Here is a 25,023-nt window from a genome sequence, read left to right on the forward strand (position 1 = left end):
ATCTCTCAGCATTTGTCTGTAAATAAATTTATTTCTCCTTCACTTATGAAGCTTAGTTTGGCTGGATATGATATTCTGGGTTGAAATTCTTTAAGAATGTTGAATATTGGTCCCCACTCTCTTCTGGCTTGTAAGTTTTCTGCCAATAGATCTGCTGTTAGTCTGATGGGCTTCCCTTGGTGAGTCACCCGACCTTTCTCTGACTGCCCTTAACATTTTTTTTCCTTCATTTCAACTTTGGTGAATCTGACAATTATGAGTCTTGGAGTTGCTCTTCTCAAGGAGTATCTTTGTGGTGGTCTCTATATTTCCTGAATTTGAATGTTGGCCTGCTTTGCTAGGTTGGGGAAGTTCTCCTGGATAATATCCTGAAGTGTTTTCCAACTTGGTTCCATTCTCTCCATCACTTTAAGGTACACCAGTCAGATGTAGATTTGGTCTTTTCACATAGTTCCATATTTCTTGGAGCTTTGTTTCTTTTTACTGTTTTTTCTCTAGCCTTGTCTTCTCACTTTATTTAATTTGATCTTTAATCACTGATATCCTTTCTTCCACTTGATCGAATCAGCTATTGAAGCTTAATGCATGCATCACGAAGTTCTTGTGCCATGGTTTTCAGCTCCATCAACTCATTTAAGCTCTTCTTTACATTGTTTATTCTAGTTAGCCGTTCATCTAACCTTTTTTCAAGGTTTTTAGGTTCCTTTTGATGGGTTTGAATATGCTCCTTTAGCTCGGAGAATTTTGTTGTCACTGACCTTCTGAAGCCTACTTCTGTCAACTCGTCAAAGTTATCCTCTGTCCAGCTTTGTTCCATTGCTGGCGAGGAGCTGTGATCCTTTGCAGAAGAGGTGCTCTGAGTTTCAGAATTTTCAGCTTTTCTGCTCTGGTTTCTCCCCATCTTTGTAGTTTTATCTACTTCTGGTCTTTGATGTTGGTGACCTACAGATGGGGTTTTGGTGTGGATGTCCTTTTTGTTGATGTTGATGATATTCCTTTGTTAGTTTTCCTTCTAACAGTCAGGTCCCTCAGCTGCAGGTCTGTTGGAGTTTGCTGGAGGTCCACTCCAGACCTTGTTTGCCTGGGTATCACCAGTGGAGGCTGCACCAACAGCAAGCACTGCAGCCTGATCCTTCCTCTGGAAGCTCCCTCCCAGAGAGGCACCCGCCTGTATGAGGTGTCTGTCTGCCCCTATGGGGTGGTGTCTCCCAGTTAGGCTACATGGGGTCAGGGACCCACTTGAGGCAGTCTGTCCGTTCTCAGAGCTCAAATGCCTTGCTGGGAAAACCACTGCTGTCTTCAGTGTTGTCAGACAGGGACGTTTAAGTCTGCAGAAGTTTCTGCTGTCTTCTGTTCAGCTATGCCCTGCCCACAGAGGTGGAATCTATAAAGGCAGTAGGCCTTGTTAAGCTGCAGTGGGCTCAGACCAGTTCGAGCTTCCCAGCCGCTTTGTTTACCTACTCAACCCTTAGCAATGGTGGATGCCCCTCCCCCCACAAGACTACAGCCTTGCAGGTCCATCTGACTGCCGCACTAGCAGTGAGCAAGTCTCCGTGGGCATGGGACCTGCTGAGCCAGGCACGGGAGAGAATCTCCTTGTCTGCCAGTTGCTAAGACTGTTGGAAAAGTTTAGTATTTGGGCAGAAATGTCCTGTTTTTCCAGGTACAGTCTGTCATGGCTTCCCTTGGCTAGGAAAGGGAAATCCCCTGACCCTTTGCACTTACCAGGTGAGGTGATGCTGCACCCTGCTTAGACTCACCCTCCATGGGCTGCACCCACTGTCCAACTAGTCCCAGTGAGATGAACTAGGTACTTTAGTTGGAAATGCCAAAATCACCCATTGTCTGCATCGATCATGCTAGGAGCTACAGAGCAGAGCTCTCCTATTTGGCCATCTTGGAACAGAAGTCATAGACTGGCCTTTTAGGCCACTGACCCGCTGGCCAGGCCATTGGTTTTTGCCAGAGATGAGCATATATTCTCATCTTAGGCCACTCGTTATTCCAGAAAAATAGATTCTTAAAACAGCTAGAGATATCAATTTCTTCCCCTACATAGGGAGACGGAGAGGCTTATCAAGGATGCCACAAACATAGTAATACAGCCAAGCTGCTTTGCAACTGGAAATTGTGTCTTAAGCCAACACTTGGGACATAAGTTGGTCTCTTTCCTAATCTCAAAACTGCATTAGTGATGCTGACAGAGGCTTTAAACTCCTGAAATATCTACACTTGTGGCTGAGGATATACCCGTCTTTTGTGCCTGGGCCCTTCTGATAAAGGAGTGAGGAAGGTCTGTTATTTAGCAAAGAGCATATTTTTGAAAAAAGTTTGATTTGATAATGACTTTGTTAAAGAGATTTGATCACTTATGGCAGCAACTGATATATGCAAACCACTTACTAGGACAAGCTGAAAACTGGCTATGGGGTATTCTGGGTCTCAGTCAGTAATACCTAAGGCTTCTGACCATTGTCACTTTACAAAAGGCCAGGGAGTGAGAAATGGATGATGATCATAGTTTGGGGGAGAGGAGGTGGTGGCAAGGATCTTTTTGTCCAGTAGGTAGATGGTGATTTAAAACTGTTTGACAAAGTATAATGCAATGTTCTCATTGTCTTCAGGATGGGATTGAAATCTGATTTTTAGACCTTAGATTTTCATAGTTTAAGTCGTATGAAAGTTGATCTTCCCAATTGTCTAACAAAAACGTATTCAAAAGCTAAGAAGAACTCTACAGGAGGTATATAGAAACAGCTCTGGGCATGGAGGTCATGCAACATTCCTGCCTTTATAGCCTCTTGGAGGTGAGTTGCTAATCTGCATCCAGAGTTGGAAATCTGTTAATACAACATCCTAGAGCACAGGCAGCCAGTGATTCTGAGTAATGAAGGGCCTGATTCCACTTAGCTATAGGAATTGCCTTTACATTCAAGGAGGAGCTTCCATGAACCATTTCTGGTGCTACAGATTGTGGAATGGAGTATTGATGTTACTTCTCTGGCAAAACTATAATTGATTCTATAATTGACTCTTAAATGGATCAACTGTTACACGTGGGTCAGGCTTAGAAAGAAAGGGTTACAGAGCCTTGGCCTGGTGGAAAGTTGACTGGCACCTGCCAGTCTCTATAAAGCATGGGGAAGTAAAATGCATCTACCCTTTCAGCTCAGTAAAGCACTTCTCTTTACTTATAGCAGTCTCCTATTAGAAACTCTTCCTTCCTATTAATGACATTGAGGAACTCAGCTAATCCCAACTGGTAAAAAATCAGTCTAGAAATGCACATGAAAGCAAGTCCTGCACCTAAAGGCTAGAAGGCACTTTTGTAGGTCTCTTCACTGGCTTATTTTACCAGATAGGTAAAAAAATTTGATCAGGATATTTGAGCTTTTCTTCCTCTGAAGGAGACACATAGTGACTCTAGGGTGTATTATCTGAGTCCATAGGACATGGCTATTAACTGATCACTGAGTTCCTCCATGTTTTATGAGATGTGGCTGGTTCTGAGCATCTACCCTTTTTGAATAAAACAGTCTTGGGAGTGTCTACAGGGATACACAAACTTGCTTTCACATCTGAATGTACTCCAGTGCCTCTAGTTGAAATTAAAAGCTTTTTAATTGCCGGCTTGTGGCCTCCTACATGCAGTTGCCAAAATGGAATTGGATGTTTGAGTTTTGGTAGGAGAAATTTCTGTGAGGGATACAGGGGAGGAAGCTGGAAAGATCTGGGAGTAGATCCGCCTATAATGCAGGTCAGGCCCTGTGAAGAAAATTACTGGATAGGAAGTAGCTTAGACTGAGGTGATACTAAGTGCCTTGGCAAGGCTGACGGCAAGTACTAGAGCCCAGATTGCCCATTAGAGGAGTGGTGAGTGTCCTAAATAAGATGGCCTTAGCATCCCAGCTGTACCTGGGCATCAGTTGGAAACAACCACACATGGGATGTATGGCATTCTAATGGCTCCACAGATGGCTACAGTGCTGCACAGGTACACTTATCTATAAAAGTTGACAAGTGACTGTCCCACAGGCTTCTGTTCTTAAGGGGAAACTGAGGAAAGATGGTGGGATGCAATGTGGCTCCCATGGCTGGAGCTGGATCTTGGGTCAGAATTGAAACTCATTCTCTGCCACCTCCTGGTAATTATGCAACAATGCAATAGACATCCTCATCACTTTGATCTCTACAAACTAATTTGAGCCTTGTTCTTATAATCTGGATGATTCTTCTCAGTACCCATGTGTGGGCTCCCAGGCTAAGTCTGCTTGATTTGTATTTCAGTATAAGGAAGAGACTTGGTTAGAAATGAACTGAATACAAGACTGCCTCCATCAGAGGCAGGTACCTAAACATGGAGTTTTAAAGGAAGTTTTAAAGGGCCTTTCCGGGTTCTGTGGTCTTGAGTCAGGGTTGGGGGAAAACTAGTGAGTTGTTGGTCCTACGAGAACCCAATACTGAGGCAGGATTGTACATGTAGGAACTTGAAGGCAGCTATGCTCACCAGTGTACCACCTAAGCTGCAAGAACTTATTTCATGTTCTGTCAGCCAACCCCCTACCTGGAGTTGCCCCAGAAGCAACAGCTGGGGAGTTCACTCATGGGACTTGCCCACCATCCCAAGGTGGGGCCAGGTGGGAATCCAAATGCACTAAATGCCAGGGGGATAAGTCTAAAACACCTACCGGGGAACTTGCTTACAAAATGCAGCGATCCTTGTAGATAGTGAAAGGGTATCTTGGGTGTGTCCCCAGTGAGCGGGACAGGTTAGTGTTTTGAGTCTTCAGAATTTGGCTAGGCATAGGGCTAGCCTTTACATGTTAATCAACATTGTGATGCAACAGCCTAAACAAGTTCGTCAGTGTCTGAGAATATTCAACGACCCCGCTTTGGTTCAAGCTTGGGAATAACATGCAGCTGGCCAAGGTATTCTGTATCAGTTAGTCTGTCAGTTTTTTTCTGTTGCAATAGATGCCTGTGAGAAAACAGGAGCTTCAGGAGAGCCTTCATTCCACAAAAAGAGGTTCTCTATAGAAGCCTCATGTGGCAGTGAAGTTACAGAAGAGTTCTAGGTAGACTGGTAAATCTGAATCCAGGTTGATGCAGAAGGGTGAAAAAAGCATTGTAAACATGCTGATCCTACCCTGGTTTATGTCTTACAGCAGACACTTCTCAGATGCTGTCTCAACATTCGTTTCCATACTGTCAGCCAAATGACCACTGACTTTGTCTTGGAGATTATTTCATATGCTGCTTATATCCTTGGTCATTCTCAGCCATAGGTTTGGATGACTTGAGCATATTAGGGCATCCCATTTCCCTGCCTACATTCCCATGACTACCATAGATAGTGAAGGGATGGGCATACTATCAAGATGGACTTGCCACTAAAACCCAAGGTGATACTGCTGGAATTGACTGACAATGTTTCAAGAGGAGCTTTGAAATAAATACCTGAAGTGTAGAGCAAGTCCATCATGAAGGAAGAGTCTGGAACTTACCATCCAGATGGTGGTGGTGGGGCTCTGTAGACTCTGAGCATGAATATGATATGGAGGATATGGAAGATGTAAGTAAATCTGGTTCTTGGTGAAAATGAGCCTGTTGAAGTAGCCTCACCTGGAGCCAGCACTACATTTATATTGAGCCAATTAATTTCCTTTTTAAGCCAGTGCATTTGGGTGTTGGTCATCTGTTATCCAAAGAATCCTAACAGTTACAGCCCAAAGAAACACCAAGAATGTGTGTATTAGAGTAAATTGGTTTATGGCTTTCAAAACTAATACTCACCTGCTAGCTAATAAGGGGCATCAGGTAGAACTAAGTAACACTAATGCTTCCCAGGCTAAACTTGAAAATGCAGTGGGAAGAGGTAGAATGTCTCCCAAAGGGAGTTGGAAAAGGGTATGCCTTGACCAATATAACACCTACATTATCACATCCATATGCTTATACAGTTGTGTATTAAAGACATGGATATGTTCTGAGATGTCAAGCAATTTCATCATTGTGTGCATGTCATAGAATACAGTTACACAAATCCAGATGGTACAGCCTACTACATACCTAAGCTACATGCGATAGTCTATTGCTCCCGGGATACAAACCTGTACAGCATGTTGCTGTACTGTATACTGTAGGCTATTTTGATCTGTGTCTCTATCTAAACATAGAAAAGGTACAATAAAAATAAGGTATTACAGGCCAGGTGCAGTGGCTCATGCCTGTAATCCTAGCACTTTGGGAGGCTCAGGTGGGTGGATCACTTTTTGAGATGAGCCTGACCAACATGGCAAAACCCCAACTCAACTTAAAAAAAAAAAAAAAGAAATCAGCTGGGCATAGTGGTGTGCACCTGCATTCCCAGCTACTTGAGAGGCTGAGGGATGAGAATTGCTTAAACCTGGGAGGTGGAGGTTGCAGTGAGCCGAGATCATGCCACTGCACTCTAGCCTGGGTGAAAGAGCGAGACTGTCTCAAAAAAGGTATTACAATCTTAAGGTAACACCATTCTACACACGTGGTCCATTGTTGGCCAAGATGTTGTGTGGCACATGACTAACTGCTTATAACAAAGTTTACCAGCATAGATGCCATTTTTACAGACAAGGTATTGCTTTAAGATGTCATGAATAACACCCGTTAAGAAAAGCTGTAGCCATTGCCTGTGCACTTCCGTCCAGGACTTAAAGAAGGAATAAGCTCTTTTAAACAAAAGAAACTCTAGGTTGTAACAATACTCATACATGGTGAGATCCCACAAAATGAGGGAGCTCAAAGAAATGGCTTAGAATGCTGGCTTATATATAGCACCCTGAACAAAGAGCAATATGACTAGAAAAGTGATAAGACAAAAGAGGAACTTGAGCCGCTATGGGTGGCAAATGAAGGAGGGTAAATATAAAAGCTATGTTATGTAGATGGCTATGGTGCCATCTACAGGGTGATAAAGGTCTAAAGCAACATTTGGTTAGCCTTTGTCCTTCCTGGTGCCAATGACTGAGTTTGAGTACCAGTGACCAGAAAACACACGTGTTTTTATTTTTACCTAATGCTTTTTAACTCTAAAGTTCAGGGGGTAATGTGCAGGTTTGTTATATAGGTAAATTCACATAACGGGGGGTTGTTGTACAGATTAGTCACCCAGGTACTGAGCTCAGTACCCATTAGTTTTCCTGATCTTCTCCCTCTTCCCACTCTCCACGTTCCAATAGGTCCCCAGTGTGTTTCCATCTGTATCCATGTATAGCTCTCACTTATAAGTGAGAATATGTAGTATTTGGCTTTCTGTTACTGTGTTAATTTGCTCAGGAAAATGGCCTCCAGCTCCATCCATGTTTCTGCAAAGGACATGATTTCACTCTTATGGCTGCATAGTATTCCATGGCATATACGTACCACATTTTCTTAAGTTTGCCATTGGACATTTAGGTTGCTTCCATGTCTTCACTATCGTGAATAGTGCTGCAATAAATATATGCATGTATCTTTATGGTTTATAATCACTTGGGTATATACCCAGTGATGGGATTACGGGATTGAATGGTAGCTCTGAGGAATCACCACAGTTTTCCGCAGTGGTTGAACTAATCTACACTCCAACAGTGTGTAAATGTTTCTTTTTCTCTGTAACCTTGCCAGCACCTGTTAATTTTTAACTTAATAGCCATTTTGACTGGTATGAGATGGCACCTCATTGTTTTGAAGTTTTGATTTACATTTCTCTAATGATCAGTGATACTGAGCTTTTTTTTTATATCCTTTTTGGCCACATATGTGTCTTCTGGAAAGTGTCCATGTCCTTTGCCCACTCTCTGATGCAGTGGTTTCTTTCCTTGTCAATTTTAAGTTTTGTATAAATGATGGATATTAGACCTTTGTCAAATGCATAGAGAGCAAATATTTTCTCCCATTCTGTAGGTTGTCTACTCCAATAGTTCTTCTAGGTGTATGGAAGTTCTTTAATTTAATTAGATCTCACTTGTCAACTTTTGTTTTTGGTGCAATTGCCTTTGGCGTCTTTGTCATAATCTTGGCTGTACCTATGTCCAGGTGTTGTCTAGATTGTCTTCCTGGTTTTATAGTTTTGGGTTTTACATTTAAGTCCTTTAATTCTTCTTGAGTTTTTTGTATATGGCGTCAGAGGGTCCAATTTCAAGCTTCTGCATATGGCTTGCCAGTTATCCCAGCACCATTTGAATTACGGAGTCCTTTCCCCATTGCTTGTTTTGGTCACCTTTGTTGGATCAGATGGTTGTAAGTGTCTAGCCTTATTTCTGGGCTCTATTCTGTTCCACTGGTCTGTTTTTGTACCTGTACCATACTGTTGGTTACTCTAGCCCTGTAGCATAGTTTGAAGTCAGGTAACAAGATGCCTCCAGCTTTCTTTTTTGCTTAGGATTGTCTTTGTTATTCAGGCTCTTCTTGATTCCATATGAATTTTAAAACAGACTTTTTTCTAGTTCTGTGAAAAATGTCAATGGTTGTTTAATGGGAATAGCATTGAATCTATAAATTGCTTTGGGTAGCGTGGCCATTTCAATGATACTGATTCTTCCTCTCTACGAGCATGGAAAATTTTTCCATTTATCTCCGTTTTGGAAAAGTGTTTTGTAGTTCTCCTTGTTGTGTTCCTAGATATTTTATTCTTGCAATTGTAAATGGGATTGCATTCCTGACTGGACTCTTGGTTTGACTGTTGGTGTATAGGAATGCTAATAACATTCCTTTTTTTTTTTTTTTTTGAGTCTTGACTTCAAGACTGAAATTTATCAGCTGAAATTTATCAGCTGAAGGAGTTTTTGGGCTGAGACTGAGGTTTTACAGTTATAGGGTCATGCCATCTGCAAACAGGGGTAGTTTGACTTCCTCTTTTTATTTGGATGGTCTTTCTTTCTCTTGCCTGATTGCTCTGCCCAGGACACTCAATGCTATGTAGAATAGTGGTGAGAAAGGGCATCCATGTCCTGTGCTGGGAAAACACAGGTTTTCCTGAGGCCCCAGAAACATGCTTACCCAGGAAAAATGTGTGTGAAGGGCACTCCTGAAATACTAGATTAGTCATGTTCAGAGTCTAAATGCTAAATTAGCCATGTTCAGAGTCTACTGCAGTCAATTGCAGTAGAGGAAGGGGAAAGACAGTTTGGCAAGTCTGTTCTGCTTGTTTTCAAATGAGGGGCAGAGAGCTTTGCCTATATCTGCTTAATTGCCTTCAGTAGAAAATAATTCTTACACTAAAGTGGCATGTTCTGGAGTGGCATATTGACCATCTGCAGTGTGTTCAAACTAGGTTGGTTGTTCTTCCCCATTACCATAGTCTCACTTTGTTATTCCTGTAAATATATTTAGGGAATAATGTTACCCTCCAAGTCTGGGGATGGGAAAGTGCAGACTGGTAAAAGAAACACTCTTGGTGAAGTGTCGGGCACCCAGGTCTGACATGCGTAGATCTACTGGTGAGCCTCACCCTTTACAGAGAAGCCTGCCATGGACCCCACATTGCCTGATGTAAGTGACTTGCCACAGAAAGGTTTCAACAGAAGTAGACTGGAACACGAATTCACAGCTGTGGGTGAAATGGCTCTTGCAGCACTTCCTGCCCATGAAGCCAACATAGCCTTCTGAGGGGAAGTTACCATCTTAATCCTTCTCATCTTAATCCTATTCTGGAGCCTTGTCCTCTTGGTCACTGTCAATCAAATGACTGAAATTTCACCTCCTGTGAGATTTCAGGAATATTCTTGACACCTCTACTAGGTTTCACACACGTCTTTGTTTGGGGTAAGCATGTTTCTAGAGCCCCTAACTTGTTTTCTGGCCATTGGTACTCAAATGTTAGCATTAGTTCTGTGAAATGTCACAACACATTTTATTAATCCACCTCGTTAATCAGAGACAAAATGGTTAGCAAGGGAAGGATTTATATTTTAGAATTAGGTTTTGGGCAAGCTTTGACCTGTTCATTAGTTTCAGGATGATAAACTACTTTTAATAAACTTCCTGAAATTGACATCTACCATTGAAGAAACACTTGGTTTCATTTTACTAAGCTACTCCCTAATAGAAATGTGAGAATCATTTTCCTCACTGAATTCCTCATCAAATACTACTATAACTTGAGTCTATTTGCAGGAACACGCAGGGGAAGGCAAAGCAAGAGCTGGTGGCAGAGTTACCTGAGTCCTAGTCAGTTCAGACCCAGTGAGCCTCCATTCAAAACAAATGTGAATTCTGGTGCTGCTGGTCAGTCTGGGTTCCTCTGGCCACTTAAGTTTTGGATGGTTGGTGATAAGCCACCTCTTGAGGCATTGATTAGAGCCATAAGTAGATAGATAGCTATGCTCAGGAAAGCCAAAAGTAGAAAGGTTTTGCTTAGAGTAGAAAATGAAAAGACCAGAGCAGAAGAATGCAAAATAATTGGCCCAGAGCAAATGGCAGTAGGTAATCTGGCAAACTCTAAAATTAGGATTGGAAAGATGAGGACTAACTTCAAAAGAAGATCCATATGTGCTAGACAACAATATCAAATGGAATAAAGTTAATATCCATAGTGTTAAGATAATAGAGAAATGGGCCAAATTATCTGACATAATGATAGTCAACTTCCTCCGAATGAAGTAGCCTTGGAAGTGTCTTCAGGGATATACATGCTTGCTTTCACATCTGAATTCTAGTACTTTCGTTTTAGTCAAAACTAAACTTTTCTACTGCTGGCTTGTGCCCTCTTACATGCAGATGCCAAGATGGAATTAGGTGTACGAGAGTAATGGGAATGGGAAGAAAGTCTTGTGAGGGAAACAGAGGAGGGAGTGAGAGGAATTTGGGAGAAGATTAGACCACAAAGCACGTTTGACCTTGTGAAGGAAAGAGGTGTTGGGTAGGAAGTGGCTTAGACTGAGGTGCCCATAGTGTTTTGGCAAGATTTGATGGGTGATCTGGGCTCTGACACTTGTCATCTAGAGTTCCAAGTGCCTTAAATGGGCCTGCCTTAGTATCCCAACACAAGCATCAGTTGGAAAGAGCCAAGGGAAATGTGTTCTAATGACCAGCATGGTTTACTCCTGTGCTTCAGGTCTTCTCTACAGAGGTTCACAGAGCAGTGACACCTTGTTTACAGGAGGAAACTTGGAAGATAATAGTTGGATGAGATACAACTCCTGCTATCCCAACAACTGATACTAATCCTCTTCCTCCTACACTAGCCACTCTAAATTCCCTTTGCCCTAAGTTGCCATCTCAGGTGGTTAATGCTTACCTACTGGTATGAAACAAACGTTAATTTTAGTGGGTCTGAATCCCTAGTGATCATGTGCTTTTCAGTTTTGAATGTGAGCTACAATGGGGCAAAGAAGTATGATGACACAAGTCAAACCTGAACTCATATTAACTTCTCCCTGTGTATAGAACAACCCAAACCTCTTCCTGCTGGCTGGTTTCTTTGCCCTGCAACATGCATGATGCACAAGGCAATGTGGTATCTCATTTGGAGTGATGGAAAATGGCACCACTGGGCTCCTTCCTCATTTTTAGCACCTATGTAGTTTTCCTACTTGGGATAGAGTATAGAGTATCACATAGATTTTTCTATAATGTAGTTGCTACATCATGAAGGAGAGCACCAAATTTTCAGTACATTAACTGAGTGCTTCCATGCTGTGGGAAGCTGTCTGACAATTGAAGCTACCTGCTTCTGAAGGACGTAGTGACACCAGTTTATCCCATGATTGAGGTCCACTGTACCTTATATGTGACCTCAGTCTATTGGTGAGATGTCCTGCTGGGTATAATTCCTTGCCTGTAGAGGGAACATTTTAAACAGTGGTGGTAGTGAAGGGTCTTCAAGCAAGAAAGACAAACCCATGGCAAGATAGCTATGTATTCCTATGAGTCTGTATTGTAGGCTTTTCTAGAAGGGAAGAGGGTTCAGTGTAGTTAGCCTGCTACCAAGTAGTATGTTGGTGTCAGAGTGCCATATTTAGATCCAATATTTTATCTCCAGCAGGCTGGACATTCAGAGGCAGCAATAGCTAGATCATCCCTTGAAACTGGCATTCCATGCTGTTGGGTACCTGTGTAGTCTTCATCTCTGCCACTGTGGCCACGGTACTCATTCTCCCATTGCCTGATCCAAGTGGGCTGCTGAAAACTGGCACAGTCATTGGGTCTTGTTCATCCAGTCTTCTGTGATTGTTGCTTTTGTAGCGGGGCTTAACATGGAACATAAAATCTACCTGTTTTCTACAGGCACGTGCCTTTTCATAAATGTCCTTGTCTCAAAATTCCTAGTCCCCTTCCATCTAGTCTACTGATCACATGGCCAGGACATTGGCCTCTGGAGAGATTAGGATATATTCTCATCTTGGACCGTGTGTCAATCACCTTAAAGAGATTCATGGTATAATAGGTTACATTTTCAAGTCTCCAAAGGTGTAGCCTAGAGGCATGTTTTCCTTGGTGCTATAACCATAGAGCATAGTCAGGATGCTTTAGAATTGGAAATAGTGTCCTCAGCATTTGGAACAGAAGTTTGTTTCCTTATCCCAAAACAGTATTAGGTTTACTGACAGAAGCTTATAAACTCCTGAACAAAAGTTTGTGATTTAGGAATTTACTTGTCTTTGGCTCTTTTAATAGAGATGAAGATCTTTCACTGATGAAAAGAACATATTTAAAGTACAATAGGATTCTCATTTACTAGCCAAACTTGAAAGCAGGCTGGCCCTGGGGTATTCATAGTACTAGTCAGTAATACCTAGGCCCGATGGCAAAACCATGAGCCAAAAGTTAAAATGAAGGAATACGTGTCAGTTTTGGGCTAAGGTTAGTGGCAGAAATGGATCTCTTGGTCACGAGGTGTTCTCTGACTTCAAGCCCTTTCTTTTGGACAAAGTGAAACTTGCTCTCATTACATTTAGGATAGAGTTGAAACCCACAATGACTTTAGACCTGTGATACTATTGGTTTTTGTAAGGCTCTGAGCGAGCATGAAGGCCTACTTTGCCAGTTTCCTAAGAAGGCAGAGTTAGTTCCCAGGCTAAAAGGAGCTCTACAAGAAGTGTGTGTAAACACAGTTTGGCTTGGGTGTACAGAAGTCATGCCTTCTAGCCCCCTGAGTGTGCCAATTTGTATCCAGAGTCACTTCTATTCCATGAGATTCCTAGAGGACAGGAAAGTCTGAGTGGTAGGGCCTGGCCCACCCACTATGGCAGTCACCTGAATGTCACAGGGGAGTGGCCAGTGAGCCACATGTGATGTTCCTGGTTCGGGAATAGTGTATCATTGTTACTGCTGTGGCACAGCTCTACATTCTACAAGCTTAAGACCCATCTACATCTTTTCAGGTCTCACAGAAGATGTAGTAGGACTGATCATTTTGTAAATCACTTTCCTCCAAGAACTCCACCGGCCTGGAGATGAATATCCGACTCTTCATTTCCCACTACCAGTTGAGCAGCTGAGTGTGAATCCTCCCTGGCATCACACTGCATGTATAAAACCGGTTCTTGGACTCTAGGCTTTTGAGCCCATAGTGGATGGTGCTTTCTAATTTTAGGAGGTAAAACCAACTCTGGCGCTTCTTAGATAAATGTGTTGGACTGGATAAATAAGCCATGTGGGAAGTGCTCTTGGTGAGGAGCCACACACTAGGCAAGATGCCACGCTAGAGGTAAGATCACTGGAATCTAGTGCCATAACAAGTGGGAGAGTTGGGGGTGTAGCTACAGAAATGAGAGGAATTCATAACCATGACAGTTCAGGGTTGCCAGCATAGGGAAGAACATGTCACTTGGGAGTTGAGGAAGACTTCTATGTTCTGGCATTCCAGGCACAGAGGACTTGCATTCAAGGACCTTTTGCCTATGTTGCAGATACAGCTGTTTAGAAACAGGTTGAAGTGGAATTTGGCATGAAGTAGGTATATAGAAATCAAATCCTATCTAAGGATGGGAAAGTAAGCAGGATTGAGTGGCAGGAACACTTAACTGTGGTGTGGACCCAGAAATTCCTTGGCCAGTATTGTCAAGTGTGTGACCCATCACAGTTTCATGGTGGCCTGGGATCACTGGCCTTCACTGATCTGCTGTGCTCAATAATTGGATGAGGGATGCTAGGGGAAGGGCAGACCCTTGAAGCTGAGGCAAACCCTGTAGGAGGTGATGGCTAGAGGCTGCTGGCTGTGCTCCCAGCACCTGGGGCAACAAGTCCTTATTGAAGAGGGATCTGGAAATATATCCCCATGGCCTCCAAATCCAGTGGAATTGTCTACCCTTTCTTGGCTCTGGTTTTTGTTCATACATATGGATAGGCCCAGCACAGATTTCTTGCTGAGGTCCTACCTTTCCTAGTGCATTCCAAATGAAATCTGAGCTTCAGGTACTAGATGAGATGGAAGCCACGACTATGACTAGACTTTGTTAGGAGACCCCTGTAGTCAACTTTGATTCTTTTTAACTAGGGTTATTGTAGGAGGCTTGTGTTTTGCAGAGTCTAAACTTTCAGAACCATCGCATAGCATATATGGTAAGAGGTGGGTGTAGTGGTGGTTATGATGCTTAATGTCACTTGCATTGTTAGCATGCCATACTACCTTGGTCAACTTTGCAATTTCCTTGTCCCAGATGGTTTGGACTACAGGGAGGACTTTCTTTGCCTTGGTCATGCATAGGTTCAGGATTTAGGACCTTTTAAAGCTACGCTTTATCTTGACCCTCTGCTCTCTGCCACTTCAATGGAAATGTATCCAAGGAGGCACAATCCAGCCAGAACTTTGTCACTGGCTGGAGCAGACCAATTCTAGGCTCCTTGTCCCAGGCTTCTCAGGTTGAAGATGTCTAGGCAAAGAGAATCGTGTACCAGTTCTCTTGCAGAAATAAATAGAATAGAAAATATTCAGGACAAAGCAGTGTACTCTAACCCTTTGCTCACCTCATGACAATGTGAATGTCTTCCACTTAGATTCTGAGCCATCAGCAGATGAGAAAAGCAGGAAAAGTCTGAAAGGTTTCTTACTACCTGGAATTGGTGCTTGTACAAGCACGCAGGCCAGATGGGCAATATGGGCTGTATAGGTACTAGAGTTGATTCTGAGGCAAGGCAACTCCTGTGTGAAGCCTATGATTCCTCAAGTAGCAGCCTTCCAAACAGAACAACCCTTCAGTTTGTCACTGTAAGGGACTGGAATTCTAGGAAGCTGCATATTAACACAGTGTTAAAAACAACTGCTGGTCTGTATCCTGACACATGTAAGACCCCTGTCTCAAGCCGGACCTCCATTGCACCCTGACCTTCTCAGTGATGAATACAATGTCCTCAATAGCAGAGGTCCCTGAGGTCTCCAAAGATGTGGCATAGGGAGTAACTGAGCCACAAGGCAAAGTGCAAGATACTAGTGACAGAACCCAGGGCACAGAAGGCAAAGTCTGTGCAGAGTGGGAAGCCTATGACATGGCCCCCATTAATATTTGCTTCTGGTATCCTTCCTATGGTAAGAGCCTTCACTTGAATGTGGATGTAGTGACTTGTTGCTTGACAGATAATGGAAGAAGGATGGCGTGTCATCTGTTACCAGTCTATAAAGACTGTGGCTTGTCTCAGGAGTTCTTATTCTTTATTGTTCTTTGAATGTTTCCTAGGAGAAACAAGCTATGTTAACCAACCCTTGGGGTGGCCCACTTACTATGACCAAAACAAGAAACCTGTTTGACAGGCTGTGAGGAGCTGAAGCTCACCACCAACTCTGAGCTGAGAAGTAGACATTGTGAGGTGTGGGAACTGCCAGGAGTCCACCTTGCAGCAGATCCCCTTGCTAGTTGGGCCTTGAAATGAGTACATCCCCAGCTCAGATTGACTGTCTCGTGTGACGTTCACATAGGTGCCTCTAGCTTCTTTCTGTCAGTTCCTAAACTGGGGCAGTGGTCAAAGACAAATGTTTGCTATGCCATGTTGCTAATTCTTCAGATAAGTTCAATCTATAAGTAAGAACATTCAAAAACTTAAATGGTGAATTGTACAACAGAAATCATATGCTGCTAGTAGATTCAGTCTGATCTTCAGACATGTTTTGTTCAATGGGTCAAAAATGAATAAAAGTAAATCCATATTCTTATTCTTCCACCATAGTCAGCCTAGTGACCACATGAATGCTCTAGTTCCTCAGTAAACAAGACTACTAAAAGGGTAGCCGGCATCTTTCTCTACTGTCCTTTTACATGCAATTACCTGACTCTCACTTTAGCCTGTCAACAGGTTAAAGGTGTTTGGATCAAAATATAGTGGGGCCCTGAATCACCTAAGAACTATAGGTGCTATCTTCTGAAAATGGAAAAAGGGGAATAGGAGTGGGTGTAGTACCTGAGATCCTACCAGGATAGGGACAGGGATGCCATGCCCTTGAGGATCCATTGTCTGAGATGGACCCTCTTAGTACTACCCTGGAGACAATCTTTCTGAGACCTGGATTCACCCCTCAGTACAGGGAACTTAGCTACTCACAGCCTGGGTGCAGTGCTGTCACATAGAAGTCATGTGACACACATATTCACCAGGCTAATAGCCACACTTTACTAAGAACCAGGTGATACTACTCTTAAACTCTTGGGCTGGGTTAGATGTGTATTTGTCTTAACTATTCCCACTTGTGAGTTGTAGCTCGAATCCTAGCTTTTAGAATCTTGTGGTCCAGAAGTAATTCCTCTCCTACTGGTAAGGGACCTGACCTGTCCTGTAGGCTTGCTGGGCATCAGAGGATAAACTATCCATGCTGTTCTCAATACTTCTAGCTCCTAGGGAAACTGGTAAATGTTTGACAAGGCAAAATGATCTAAGTGCAGGAGTTCAAGTGGTTTAGGTTTTTGGCTCCTATAAGGTACGGTAACCTCAGACTGGCAGGGAGTGGACAGTTGTGGATTCTTGCACGACCTGTTGGGAACAAGTCTCCAGGGTGTTACAGGGGTGGGGCAGGGGGAGGATGAGCTGTATCAGCAGCTGGTGTCAGAATAGGAACCCCAGCTGGAACTGCTGAGGCAGCTGTTGCAGCTGTGGGGCCACTCAATCCCCAGAATAGGAGGGACCCAGGGAGGGCAGGTTGGGCTGTCCATCTCTTAGGGGAAGATGGAAGCTGGGCAGCCTGCAGAGGATGAGGGTTGTTGATGCTTGGCATGAAGTGCTCATCTACTGCAGTCAGGGTCTGTGCAGAATATATCCAAGGAAGGCTTCCTCATTCTTCCTGGATGTAGAATTCTTTGGAACAATTGGCTTTGGCATTGAATGTAGGTCTGGAGTTCCAATGTAGAGCTCAAAGCCCATGATAGTGTCCTAGAGTAGAACTGATCCTATAAGCCATGTACCTCCTTCCCTCTCTCCATGGCAGGTGTGAGCTATGGATATGAGGGGACTGCATTGGGAACCTCTGGAAGCTGAGGTTCCTATTACTCTGAATCCCTTTTGACTGTGACATTGTACTTGGGCTTTGGCTGCTTCAGAGCTCATGCCAGCAAGAAGGCTTTTTCCCCCTCTATTATAAGGCAGCTGGACCTGTAGCATCAGGTCAGGATGGCCTCCTCCCAGGGGAGCAGGAGGAGGCTGTGCTTAAGTCCTAGCCCCTGACTATTCCCAGGTGCTCTCTGCCCATGCTCTTGGGCAGCTCAACCCCTGTGGCTTTGCAGGGTACAGTATCAGGAGAACTAGCCTCCAGTATTTCAATGTAGGTTCTATTTTCCCCAAGTGTTGGCCAGTCTGAGAAATAAAGAGAACAAAGAGGAATTTTACAGCTGGGCCGCCAGGGGTGACATCACATATCGGTAGGTCCGTGATGACCATCTGAGCCACAAAACCAGCAAATTTTTATTAGGGATATCAAAAGGGGGAGTGGGTGTATGGACAGGGAGTAGGTCACAAAGATCACATGCTTCAAAGTGCAAAAGGCAGAGCAAAGATCACATGCTTCTGTGGAAACAGGACCAGGGCAAAATCAAACTCCTGATAAGGGTGTACGTTCAGCGGTGCACATATTGTCTTGATAAACATCTTAACAGAAAACAGTGTTCGAGAGCAGAGAACTGGTCTGACCTCAAATTTACCAGGGCTGGGGTTTCCCAATCCTAGTAAGCCTGAGGGTATTGCAGGAGACCAGGGCGTATCTCAGTCCTTATCTCAACCACATAGGACAGACACTCCCAGAGCTGCTGTTTATAGACCTCCCCCCAGGAATGCAATTCTTTTCCTAGGGTCTTAATATTATATTCCCTGCTAGGAAAAGAATTTAGCAATCTCTCCTCCTTGCATGTCCTTTCATAGGCTCTCTGCAAGAGAAAAATATGGCTCTTTTTGCCCAAACCTGCAGGCAGTCAGACCTTATGGTTGTCTTCCCTTGTTCCCTAAAATTGCTATTCTGTTCCTTTTCAAGGGGCACTGACTTCATATTGTTCAAAGACATGTTTTTACAATCAACTTGTACAGTTATACAGTTAACACAATCATCACAGGGCCCTGAGGTGATGTACATCCTCAGCTTACAAAGACAACAGGATTAAGAGATTAAAGTAAGACAGGTGTAAGAAATTATAAGAGTATAATTAGGGAAGTGGCAAATGTCCATGAAGTCTTCACAATTTATGTTCCTCTGCCATGGCTCCAGCCAGTCTGTCTGTTTGGGGTCCCTGACTTCCTGCAGCATCTCTCCCTTTCTTTTCACATAAATATGCCATGGTGATGGAGGCTTGTTCATTTTCTCGATTTTGACACAGGATTCTTTAACTGGTCTGGCACACTAAAAACAAGCCGATTAAACAGAGAAACATGATTCCGAAATTTACTACAGTGGAGCCCCCAACAGACTTAATCCAAGTCATGGGGTTTAGTCCAGAAAGACTTTCCGCCACCTGATCTAATGCCTGAGCTCCAGGCACAATAGATAAATGAGATTGAGAGGATTCAAAAATTTGTTTCTTTAATTTAGTTATGTCCAAGGATAAATTATCTTTACTTAGGTGTCCTTTGACCATTTTCCATGAACAATCAGTCTTGTTGTAGGAATATGCAGTGATACAGAAATCTGAAGTGTTCCAATCACACTGCATTTGCATGTCATGCTCGAGACTCACTACCTGATATCCAAGCCAAATAACAAACTGTCTTAAATCATTAACTTGATCAACCAATTTTTGATCAATGCTTTGTTGAGAATTCCACATTTGGGTGGAATTGGCTTGCCAATCATTAACAAAATGAGCCGTTTGAATAGACTGGTGTAACGCCATTCCAGCAGTGGTGGCCAATGCAGTGACTGTAATTAGACCCATGATCACAGCAATTAATGTGAAAACAAATCTCTTAGATCTTAGAACTCATTGTAACATTCATTAATTAAACGTATTGAGGGGGAAGATTCCCAAGGTCTGGGCAAAGTTACCGATATCCAGATTCCTTCTCAAGCTTGAACCAACATTATACTTTTCCTGGAGTCAAAATGGGAGTTAATACAAGTATATAAATGACAATACATTGGACAGTTTGATTGTTCATCAAAATGTTGATATTTCCCACTAACAGAGTTAAGGATACTTAACTCTGGGAATAGTCAGGCTGGAGGTAAACAAAGCAGAAAGTTTCAATCTACGTTGATACTGAGGGAGGGGAATGGTGGTGGCCACGCCCAATGTTCTCTGCTGTAAAGAAGCAATCCGAGGTGCCTGGGGATGCCGAAGAGGTAGAGGGACATACCAGGGTCAAGAAGAATTATAATGCCAATTGGAGTCCCATAAAGGGGGATTGGCATCAAAAAGAGGAAAAGGGTTTAAAGGGGATTTATCATGGGGTTCAGAATCATGGATGTGAGGGGCGGTAGTGGGGACAAGAGACAGAAAAGTTGCCCCTTCCCATACTCGGTCCAGACATGGCAATAGCCAATTTCCAAAGTTGTGGGTGTTCTGGGCTCAGAATGGGGAATATCATATGAGGCCTTAGGAGGTAATGCCCTTTTCTTCCCATTTTAAGGGAAAGAATGAGCTGAACCTCCTATGCAAAGTAGAATGATCCTAGTCCTCCCAGTAAGAAATAAAATAAGTAGCCTCCAGGCATTTCCTTCCACCAGAGGAGCAATTGTTTTTTAAATAGCCCTTTGGTGCCCAGTCTATTACTAAACCATATGAGTCATTTTTTAATATTACTGCATGTGAGTTAACACTATCTTTCCAAATTAAAGTTTTAGATGGGCCCTCAAAAGTTTTAGGACATGGTTTTCCTGCAGGTTTATATTGAAAGTATGGGGTATTTCCTATTACTTCCCCTTTCATTTGTCTTAAAGGAGAAAGGCAGAGGCCAGAGACCAAATGTCCCTGTTGTCCTGTAGCTAATCTTTCCAGAAGATAAACAGCCCAGACTTGAGTTTCTAGATACATACAACCAGCTGCATGTCCAAGGCACAGAGGGCATTTATAACCCATAGTAACATTAAATGCAGTGCCACCTTCTCCTGGTTGAGTGGGGCAATGGTCATCTGTAGCTCCAGGCATGCACACACTATCATTAGCATAGATTTCTGCAGGAGCATCCATCCAGGTGAGAGGTTGAATAAGTGGAGGAAAAGGCACATAAGCCCAATAAGAATTATTTTGTGTAGCAGGTAAGTCAATGTGAGGGGAAGCTGGTGAGACAAAGTACAAGGAGGAAAATTATTAAATACAACGTATTGTGAGATCCAGTGCTGAAGGAGGAAGAGAAGAACAGGGATTTTATTTTCAGGCTAATAGAAATGGTAAGATTTTTAGGTTTGTAAAGAGAAAAAGAAAGGTAATTAGAAGTGGGATTAGAGGAGTCTCTGTTGCCATAAGGGAGGATTGAACCAGACCCATTTTGATTTGGTGTGCCAGTTTCTGAGGAGTTGGCACAGATCTCACCTCGTATAAGGGTGGTCTCTGATACGATGTCTTTTCCCTGTGGTTTTCATTCACACAAAGTTTAAGTCTCCTAGTGGGCATCCAAACAGGGGATTGATGATTTCCTGGTGAAACACAAGCGTATCCTTTCCCCCATGTTATAATTGTTCCAGGTTCCCAGGTATTTGGGAGATTTTCCGTAACACTGGCTTGCCTTCATTTAGGGAGAATTTTTTGCCTGTATAATGGCATTCAGCTGCAGTCAGAGTATTGTCTTTAGGAACATTTAGAAAATCTAAGCAATACTAAATGTAATTGGGAGTGGGGGGTGGCTAAACTATGTTTCTGCTGTTCAGACTGTTTGGACAATTGAGTTTTTAAGGTGTCATTGGCCCGTTACACAACAGCCTGTCCCTGAGGATTGTAAAGGATTCTGGTAATATGGGAAATTCCCCATTGGTGCATAAATAAAAGCCTTACTAACATATCCAGGGGCATTGTCTATCTTTATTTGATATGGAAGCCCCATAACTGCAAAGCAGGAATATAGATGTCTTTTAACATGGGCCATGCCTTCCCCTGTTTGACAAGTAGCCCAGATAAAACCTGAGAAGGCATCTACAGAAACATGTACATATGAAAGTTTGCCAAAGGAGCTAACATGAGTCATATCCATTTGCCATAAATTGTTAGGAGTCAGGCCTCTGGGATTAATGCCAGGTTCTTGATTTGGAAGTACAAAAACTTGGCGCTGAGGGCAGCGGTGGACAATAAGCTTAGCTTCCTTCCAGGTGAGAGCAAATTTACTTTTAATCCAGCAACATTGACATGAGTGAGATTATAGAACCTCCTGAGCTTCTTGGGTTGCAAAAGAGACCAAAGAGTTGACTTTATGGTTACCAGCAAACATGGGTCCTGGTAAAGTAGTATGAGATCTAATATGCGTAATATAGAAAGGGTGTCTACATTGACAAGCCACCTGTTGTAACCTTGAAAATAAAGAAGCATACATATGTAACAAACCTGCACGTTATGCACATGTACCCTAGAACTTAAAGTATAATAAAAAAAAAAAGAAAAGAACGAATTCAGAATTATCAGTATGTTTGATAGTAGCAGTTTCTATATTTCTAGTGGCATGTACAACACAAGCAGAATCAGACTATTTAAAGATTTGGGGAAATCCTGTAAGGCAGTAATTACAGCAATTAACTCTGCCTTTTGAGCAGAGGTATTAAGGGGTAGAAACAAGCTTGTCTGTAGGACCCACATAAGCAGCATTTCCATTACTGGAGCCATCAATGAACACTGTAATGGCCTCAGGAATGGGCTGATCTTTGGTCAATCAAGGGGCCACCCAAGAAGTCATTTTTATAAAATTAAACAATTTAATTTTTTGGATAACGATTGTCAATAACACTGAAATCAGCCAAGTGAATTTGCCACAGTACAGAATGTTGAAAAGCAGCTTGAACTTCGAGCCGGTTTAAAGGAACTACAATTAAATTCAGATCAAATTCAGAAATTTTAAGTATTCTATATTGTGCTTGTCCAATTAGGGTAGCCATTTGGTCCAGATAAACAAAGTTTTTGACACAGAAGGAGGAAGAAAACACCACTAAGTCATTATGTTGAACTATTAGCCCAGTAGGGGAGTGCAATGAAGCGAAAACCATAAGCTGAAAAGGCTGAGATGGCTATACTCTAAATAACTGGGCAGTCTGGATTCTTTCTTCCATTAATTCCAGTTCCATTAAAGCCTCAGGGGTCAAAGTCCTAGGACTGCGGAGATTGGAATATCCCCGCAGCTTAGAAAACAAGTTAGACAGCACATATGTTGGAATGCCTAAAGTAGGTCTTAAATAATTAATGTTACCCAAAAGTTTTTGGAAATCATTTAAGGTTTACAAAGAATCTCTCCTAATCTGAACCTTTTTGAGGTCGAATACATTCTTTATTAACCACCGTTCCTAAATATTGAACAGGAGTGTTCTGTTGAGTTTTATCCTGAGTGATGTGTAATCCAGCCTCTAACCCGGTGGCCCAACAATTGATAAGTCAATTAATTCCTTATCAATGGGGGCAGCAATTAAAATATCATCAATAAAATGAAGAATACAGGCCTGGGGAAATTGGGCTCAAACTGGTGAGAGCACTTGTCCAACATAAAGCTGGCAGATGGTAGGGCTATTCAGCATTCCCTGAGGAAGTACTTTCCATTGACAATGAGCTGCAGGCTCCTGATTATTGATAAATGGTACAGTAAAAGCAAATTTTTCACAATCTGATTTATGTAAAGCAATATAAAAAACAATCTTTAAGATCAATAACTATGAGAGGCCAATTCTTAGGTATTAAAGTAGGGGCAGGCATGCCAGGTTGGATGGCTCCTATAGGTTTAATTACAGCATTAATGGCCCTTAAACCAGTTATCATCCGCCACTTGTCTGATTTCTTTTTTACTAGAAACAAGGAGAATTCCAGGGGAAAAGAGAAGATTTCACATTTCCAAGTTGTAACTGTTCAGAAACCAATTGAGTTAAAGCCTCCAGTTTTTCTTTAGAGAGCAGCCACTGCTCAAACAGGTGTTTCCGATTTCCATTGTAAAGGAACAGGATTAGGAGGTGTGGCAGTGGCCACCATTAAAAAGGATAGCATAAACCAGCCCTGTCTTTTACAGTAACTGGGAGAGGTTTGGTAATCCATTGTTTTGGACTGAGAACGAGTCCGGGAACAAACCCCATGTTTTCCATTATATGTTGACTGGGAGCATTATAAGAGTTATGTGGAATATTAACTTCAGCCCCCCATTGTACCAGCAAATCTCTACCCCAAAGATTAACGGGGATTGGCATGATATAAGGCTGAATTGTACACTTTTGACCATCAGGGCCAGAGCAAGGCAAGATAAATGTGCTCTGGTGAACTTCATCAGCTTTTCCAACACCTACTAGTCCCATGTTAGCAGGATGTTTAAGCCAGGAGGAAAGCCATAAATTAGAGGAAATAATAGAAACAACAGCCCTGATACCTACTAGGCCCTCAAACTTTTTTCCTTGAATGTGTATGGGTGCAGGTGGGCTGTTGTTTAGAAATTACATTAATCCAATAAGTGGTTTTTTCACCACCTGAGCGTATCCCAGGATCCTTATAGGTTTTGGCTCTCAGATGACTTTGTTTGGAAGTGTATGTGGCTCTCCAGGTAATGGAGAGTAATATTGGTGTTTTTCATCCTTTGGGGCCCCCTGTTGGAAGGTAAATAACATAATTTTTGCTTTTTGTTTTTGCTTGTTTGTCCCTTCTTACATACACTTTTTGAACTTCTCTAAGTTCATTCATGGGATGGTAGTTCCAATTTTCTGTCTCTTATAATTTTTTTTGAGATATCTGGCCAACTGTTAGTGACAAAATGAAGTTTTAATATTCCCTGCACAAGAGGATTTTCTAAATCTAGGCCAGCATATTTTCTCATTTGTTCCTTTAATCTGTCTAAAAATTCCATAGGCCCTTCATCTTTCCCCTGTTGTATGTAGAATGCTCAAATAAGATTTTGGGTTTGGGGTACTGATTCCTGAATCCCTTTCATTATTTCTCTAAGTTCTTGCATATTTTCTTGGTGGGCTGCATTATTTTCCCACTAGGGGTCTTGGGAAGGGAATTTATCTGCTTGCAGGAACATTTTGGCCAGGAGTGTGTTCACACTCCCAGGTTACCTTAGCAGCTCTATGGATCATGCTTCTTTCTTCCCCTGAGAAGAGGATGTCTAGGATGGACATTAACTCCAGCCCAAGTATATAACTGTGGTACTAGAAATTGGACAATTGGATCTGCTACTCCATAGGGGTCATCTAATAGTGGCTTGAGCTCTCTTTTGGTTTTGGACCTGTGAGCTGGGTTAAAGGAGCATTTATGAAGCCAATGCCTCCTCCTCCTAGGGATACCTCTCTTAAGGGGAAGAGCTGGAGCTGATCCCCTAAAGGTAGAGGGGAAGGGGAAGTTTTGAATATCCTTTTTGCATTGCTCTATCTCATGCTGAAGTCTTTTTAGGGAATGGTATTTAGGCTGGTAGTGAGCAGGCTCTTGGGATGATTCCCAAGAGGCAGGGTTAAAAGGAGGGGAAACAACGTGGGTAGGAGAAGGGTCTGGG

The sequence above is a fragment of the Colobus angolensis genome, unplaced genomic scaffold, assembly GCF_000951035.1.
Source record: "Colobus angolensis palliatus isolate OR3802 unplaced genomic scaffold, Cang.pa_1.0 Scaffold70, whole genome shotgun sequence".
Taxonomy (NCBI): Eukaryota; Metazoa; Chordata; class Mammalia; order Primates; family Cercopithecidae; genus Colobus; species Colobus angolensis.